Raw genomic sequence first — 7,524 nt, forward strand, 5'->3', positions numbered from 1 at the left:
CCCCCCCCCCCCTCCTTTATTTTTTTCTAGCTCCTCCTCTTTTTGCAGGGGAGATCTTTAAAACAATCATACTCACATGTCCAGTGAATCCAGTGTTGTCCTGCTGCAATCCTTCACTCCACTGCCACATGCTGGGTCCCACACCACCATCCAATCATGAAGCCGGGCGGGTGGTTACATGACCACCTCCCAGGCTCCTTGCTTCATTACTGCAACCCTAAGGTAAGGAACAGCTGAAGAGATGGGAATCCAGGATGCCTCTGGTCTGTATGTCCATATGTATTATTTTTATATATATATATTGTGTGGGGGTTTTTTTTCATGTGTATGGGACGACAACTCACAGTTCATTAGTGTAAACAGTGAGTTGAGATAGAATAATCTAATAATGGCTCACAAGTGTCCAGCAGGCCACCGGTTGGTGTTTTGCTTGGGTAATTATTTGTATCAGGTTGTACAGCAAACTTCAAGGAAGTATAGGCATTTATATAAAAACAAATCGTGAATCTAGGTATACGTACGCATACGCAATCAACTCTAAGGTATCTTTCCTGTCAGCTCCATGGCAGCACACGAATGGTTAATCCCTCCCTGTGCTGCCATGGAGCTGGACAGGAAAGGAAAATTACGGTAAGTATGAAATAAAATGTTCCTGTTATTTACCCTAGTTTAAGTACAGTATATAACAATACGAGAGGTCGAGCCAACTGTCAATCAGGCAGCGGGGTTGATCTAGACCAGCGGTTCTCAACCTGTGGGTCGCGACCCAAAAGTGGGTCGCCGCCCCTTCTTGAGTGGGTCGCGGCAGTGTTGGTCACTCCCCAGCCGCCTGATGTCGCTGCAGCAGTCAATGTCAGGATCTTTCTCGGCGCTGTCAGCATATAGCAGTCAATACCCCGCTATATACTGAGTTTTGGGTCACAGGAGGACATAGTAAATGACCTCCTGTGACTCTAAAGAGAACTATGGCCAAAAAAGGTTGGGCCATAGATCTCTTTTAAATACAAAAAGCCCAGCTACTGGATGTAACTCACAGGAAAACCCAATTAAACAAATGGAATGGAAATTGAAGGTAAATATTATATGCAATATTTGCTATATAAATCACTAAAATGGTCATAGCAACACAGTTGTACAGCCTTGTTCTCTATAATTACTGCCTTAATGAAGCATGACAGAGTCATGGGGAAGGCAGAGGGACAGAGAAACAGGTGTAAAGGATCCCCAGTAACCAGCCTTGGTAAGCTATATTTAAAGAATGAGCACTTGCAGTGGAGCCACCCCGGGTCTTGCAGGGGTGAATGCTCACCTCTCTTCCCCTCCGATCCGGCTGTGGTATGTCCTTCGGCATCTTCACATCTAATGCAGGTGAATGGACCTGTTTTAGATATGATGATGTCATCAGGGCTTAGACCGCCGAGGGGGGAAGATGCTGCAACGACCGGCCTAGCAGCCCAGCAGTTTGAGTATATTTGTTTTATTTTCACTCCTAGACCAAAATGAGCAGATAACTCTTGCAGTGTTGGGGTAGCCCCACTGCAAGGGTTAATTCTTTAAATAACTGTAATTCCTCTTTAAATCTTAGAAGCAGAAACAATTTATAAACCTTCTTAATTTTGGCTCAAAATTTAAAAAAACACAGTTTCATAAGATGTCATAAAATGTTTTGAATCAAATTGAATTCCAGGCTGTATGTTTTTATTCATCTCTGGCCAGGAATTGTTTCCTGAGTACAGAGACACAGGGGGCCATTTATGAACCGGAAAAAATGCAGAGGTGCAGCACTTTTTTAAGCTCAGTTGCACTTATCTGTCTAGTCTAGGATGAAAAGAAATACGCCTTCGTCAAACACTTTAAGGTTTATCTTTGCAGACACAGAAGTAAAAATGCCCCCTATAGATATGGCTAGTTATACACACCCCCTCGTAAATGCTTTCAGGTATTCAGTTGTGCCTCCAGAATTAAAGTTTATTTGAGTTGCTACATAACTGCAGCTGCCAGTCTTACAATTGAACTCAAACTTTTATTTAAATATATTCCTCAATAACCACAAAGGATATAAATCAACTTTGTGAGCATCAAATGGTTTACAAACCCTGTAAAAATAGTGGTGACATCATCACTGTGCTCTACATAGCCTGTGCACAGAGGAGATGGCTGTGGGAGGGGCCTATCAGACCCCACCCAGTACAGGGTGCCTACAGAAAACTACAGGAGGGGACGGATAAACGACCAGTCACAAACTTCTGAAAACTTTCAAACTGGATTACTGTGCGGATTTAGAAAAAATACACAAAAGGACAATAAAGGGTCTAATTACAAACAATTCACAGAGCCATTCATCCTTTCTTTTGTGTGAATAGAGGCTAATATGTACACACTTATTTTCCTTTCAGGTCGAATGTAATGCAAAACTGCAATATGGCCTTTAGATGGAGCTGAAGCATAGGAAAGAAGTATTTATTTTCTATGCTCCTCGACTCCATCTAGTGGCCATAACGCAGTATTACATTGCATTACATTCTATCTGACTAGAAAATATACTTAGAATGTTCCTCTTTGCCTACATGTGCACAAAAGAAGCATTCATAGAGATTTTCAGGGTGCATGGCTCTGCAAATTGTTTATAAATAGACCCCCAGATTTTAGTAAGAATACACATGCCTATTGTATTTAGACAATTATTGCTGATTCCAGGGTTCAGCTATAAAGGACAACAGTGTTAATAATACTTACAGACCATCATTTTGTATTTTTCTTTCTTTACATATCATGGCCCTGACTTTAATATATTGCTACGTGTTTCTGTTATTTTGTCCAAACCCATAGCTCAGTTTCAATAAGCATTTTTAAATATTTTGTTTTTTAAATGATCGTGTCCCTTTCATCCATATAATGCAATCACAAAATCGCGCCCACCCCAAAAAAAAAAAAGTTTGCGGATTGCCCATTGTTGCTCTACCTGTTCAGGAAACATTACAAAGGCAGAAGAGAAAAGGACTCGTGGACATAAATAGCAGACCATTAGAGTGAGTCGTATGTGAGTTTTAAGTCAGACACCATATAACAGGATGCTTTCGATCATACAGGGGTCCAGCCAGGGCATTGGCTCCTCAGTAATGGTCTGCTACAGACTTTCTGGAGTCTTTTTACTGGACCACAAATCAAACCTCTCATTTGAAAATGTTTTAATCCAGCCTTTGGAGGTTATTCCTAATAGTTTCCATAATGAACGTGCTCTCTGCAGGACTATGAACCTGGTCATTAGGTCACATAAACCTACAGCAGTACGTCACATGACCGCAATGGTAAAGGATATGAAAAGACATCCTACGTGCCAGTTAAAATGGCTCGAAGCACTGGGAAAAAAAACCTATAATTAAATATTATCTCAAAGTACATGGATTTCTTATAATGTTAGCTGGGCCTTTTTAACATCACAGTGCACTAATGTGCTGCAACCAGTAGCTACCGATCACAAATTAGCTTATTCTGTATATAGGGATAACTCCAGACAAAATAGTTTTGTTTAGATCTGGATAGAGTGAAGAAGAGCTAAAATGTTTTTATTTTTTTCTGTGACCCCATCGCAGAGATTTTCCCTTGCTTCTGGTCCCTGGGATGCCTATGAAGAAAAATTGGGGATGTGTTTGTTACCGGCACAGGAAGGCACAGACGAATTGTCAGACGTTTTAATCAATGTTAACTGTACTAAACATGTTTTTGATTCCTCTGTTGGAGAGATTTGCCTTTTCCTTTCCTGGCAGTAATAAAAAAACATCAACACTACATATTTCTCAGATAGAGTTCAATGGCACACCGCTGTCTTCCAACAATAAATGTATTTGTACAAAAACATTTAATTACAATTTTTATCCTACAAGAAAATGTATCTGTCTATAGTACCGTAATCCATATGGTGTATAGGGTGCACTAGTGAAATGGCTGTTATGAGCAACACAGTGGTTTAATGGTTAGCATTCCTGCCTGCAGCACTGGGGGTCCCTGGTTCATATCCTGGTCAGGATGGGAAAATAAACCAATACTTATCGGTCAGGATGTAATCTGCAAGGAATTTGCATGTTCTTACTGTGTTTGTGTGGGTTTCCTCCCACACTCCAAAGACATGTTGGAAGGTTATTTGGCTCCTGACTAAATTGGTCTTATATGTGTGTGCAATAGGGACCTTGAGGGCAGGGACTAATGTAAATGTTGGCGCTATAAAAATACATGTAATAAAATAATTTGTTGGCATTATATAAATATCTGTAATCAAAATAAATGTTCCCCATTGAAATCAAAGGGTTATACTTTGCAAGCGCAGGAAAAATATGCACAAATGCAACACGCATTTACAGAATGTGAAAGACGACTACTTTCACCACAAATATCTGATGTTTTACCAAAGTCTTGCATCGGTAAGACTCCAATCACACTGAAGCGTCAGTGTTCCAGGTGTTTTTTTAGACAGTAAAAAAATTAGGCTAAATGAGAACGAGGCACAGAAGATGGTTTTCTGGCTAAACAAAGTTAATAGCAGGCATCTCGAGGTGTCTGCCCTTAGGCAATGTTTTTTTTTTGTTTAGAACACAGGTAAAGTCAACCACTTTAATTGCCTGAAAGTAAAGTGATATTAACATGTTGACGCATGTAAATGCACGTATATTGAAATACAAAAACGCATAAAACAGGTCAGAGAATAAATTATTTGCTACATTTATCAACATGCTTCTATATATTGAAACAAACACTTGCATGTGAATGAATACTGTAGCTGAAGTTTGCTAAAAGTTACAACCAGAAATTCTTTTAAAGTGTATTTCCACTTTTGCAGTAAAATTTGGGAAAAACCCTCTACGTTTGCTATTTTTAATACTATTATACAGGATTTATATAGCGCCAAGAGTTTGCGCAGCGTTTTACAATATAAGGAAGACATTACAATCATAATACAATTCAAGGCAAGATGGTAAGGAGGGCCCTGCCCCTGAGGGCTTACAATCTAAAAGGGAGGGGGAAGTGATACATGAGGAGGTAGAGGTGTGGGGATGAATTGTTTGAGAATGTGATGGTTCAGTGGTTAGGTTGAGGTGGGATAGGCTTCCCTGAAGAGATGAGTCTTAAGGGATCGCCTAAAGGCAGTCAGAGTGGGAGATAGTCGGACAGGTTGGGGTGAAGAGTTCCAGAGGATGGTAGAGACTCTAGAGAAGTCCCGGAGGCAAGCATGGGAGGAGTTGATGAGGGAGGTGGAAAGCAGAAGGTCTTTTGAAGAGCGGAGGGGAGGGTTAGGGTGATACTTTGAGACCCGGTTTGAGATATAGCTGGGGGCAGAGTTGTGGATGGCTTTGTAAGTCATTGTTAATATTTTGAATTTTATCCTTTGGGCTATTGGAAGCCAGTGGAGGGATTGACAGAGGGGGGTTGCAGACACTGAGCGGTTGGTTAGGTGAATGAGTCTAGCCGCAGCATTCATGATAGACTGAAGGGGGGATAGCCTATGTAGTGGTAGGCCAATGAGGAGGGAGTTGCAATAGTCAAGACGATGACTATGATATGTGTTCTTATTCACACAGCATTTCTTAAAATAATAATAAAAATATCTTATCTTTTAGATGTGTCTGTGTAGCTGGAGCCTTTGCAAGCTTCTCTCTGAATTGCCAAGTGACAGGAAACTATGTCTGTCCCCATAAAAGACCAGGGACAGACTGAGCTCCCTCTCATTAAAATACAAAGCTTCTAGATCTTTAACACTTTTTTTAGGACAGACAGTGTTCAGATCTACTTTACAACTGATAATGAGATCTGCCAGCACAGTACAGACAAGGTTAATTCTGTTAACATCAACTTTCCCAGACTGATGCTGAATGATGGTTTCAAGGTTTCAAGATAGCAAATCAGAGCTTGTTAAATGCTTGCTGAATGTAATGCTCTTCAAATTAGTGTTTACAAGCTAAGATCAAACAATGACCAAACCCAAAAGGAGGTCGTTCAGCACAAAAAGAGACTGCTTACAAAGCTAAATTGCACTATACAAAACCGGGACTAAAGGTAAATTGATCAAATTCTCTGACTTCAGAACATTTCTTTTGTGTACGGCGGCATAAGATATTTATTAGACATTATTTCCAGATTGAGGAGCTGTGAGGAAGCAAAATGCCCTCCAATGAACCAACGTGAAGCACAGCAGAGCGTTCCTTCTAATAGGTATCTGCATGTGTCACTTCCATCATACATCCAACAATGAAGGGTTTTATTACTTATTTCATTAGACTAAGTGGAAGCATGCACATTATTTCTTATTGCTCCTGGACCAGCTGTGCATCCAGAATCTCTGGTTTACAGCACAGATACAGCCTAATATCATAGCGCTCTTAATTTAAAGTTACGTACAGCTGTTTCAGGCTTGTTGGCCATCATCAATGCAGTATATAGATTCCATGACTTCTAACGCACTGGTGGTCAACCAACTTGATTACGAGGCCCCCAAGTGTGGTCCCTGACTTTACCAAAGAGCCAAGCATAATGGTTAATGTTTCAAATGCTACAGAAAATGATTAGAGACTACAGACAAACTACAGGAGATGCTCAGAAACTGCAGACAGTTTATCAGAGATTATCAGAGACTATAGACATACTTCAGGAGATGGTGAGAGACTATAGAACATACTACAGGTGATGGTCACAGACTACGGACATATTACAGCAGATGATCACAGACTGTGGACATACAACAGGAGATGGTCAGAAACTATAGGCATAATTCAGGAGATGTCAGAGACTACGGACATACAACAGGAAATCATCAGAGACTACGGACATAGCACAGGAGATGACCAGAGACTATGGACATAGTACAGTAGATGATCAGAGACTATGGACATACTACAGGAAATGAACAGAGACTACAGACATACTACAGGAGATGTACAGAGACTACAGACATACTACAGGAGATGATCAGAGACTACCGACATAGTAAAGGAGATGATCAGAGGCTACGGACACACTACATGAGATGATCACAAACAACAGACATACTAAAGTAGATGTTCAGAGACTATGGACATAGTACAATAGATGCTCAGGTTGACGTCGCCAGGCGGCATGTTTTTTCTGCTCGCGCGCGCCCCCTAGCGGGCACGCACGGACAGAAAAGACCCGACCATTGCACACACCCGTTACCGGGTGTTTCACATATAGGCGATCAGCGGCTCCATAGCCCGCCGATCGCCTATATGTGCTCGTTCGCGTGGGGATCCGCTGCCCCACCGGCTCGGAGGGCGTCAGGAGGAGGAGGACGGGAGATCAGCTCCTTGCTGATCCCCGTCCGGGCTGTGAATGCAGAAGTGATGTGTGTTACATCACTTCCGCATTCACCTGTCAGTCATCTGGAGAGAGAAGAAGCTGATAAAGCAGATCTCTGCTTTATCAGCTTCTTTTGGGGTCCATAGGTGATATTAGGGGTCCTAGAGACCCCTAATATCTCCATAAAGAGGACCTGTCAGTGTGCCTTTGCTATTATAT

This window comes from Nanorana parkeri, unplaced genomic scaffold (genome assembly GCF_000935625.1).
Source record: "Nanorana parkeri isolate BGI_ZX_2015 unplaced genomic scaffold, ASM93562v1 scaffold20, whole genome shotgun sequence".
Taxonomy (NCBI): Eukaryota; Metazoa; Chordata; class Amphibia; order Anura; family Dicroglossidae; genus Nanorana; species Nanorana parkeri.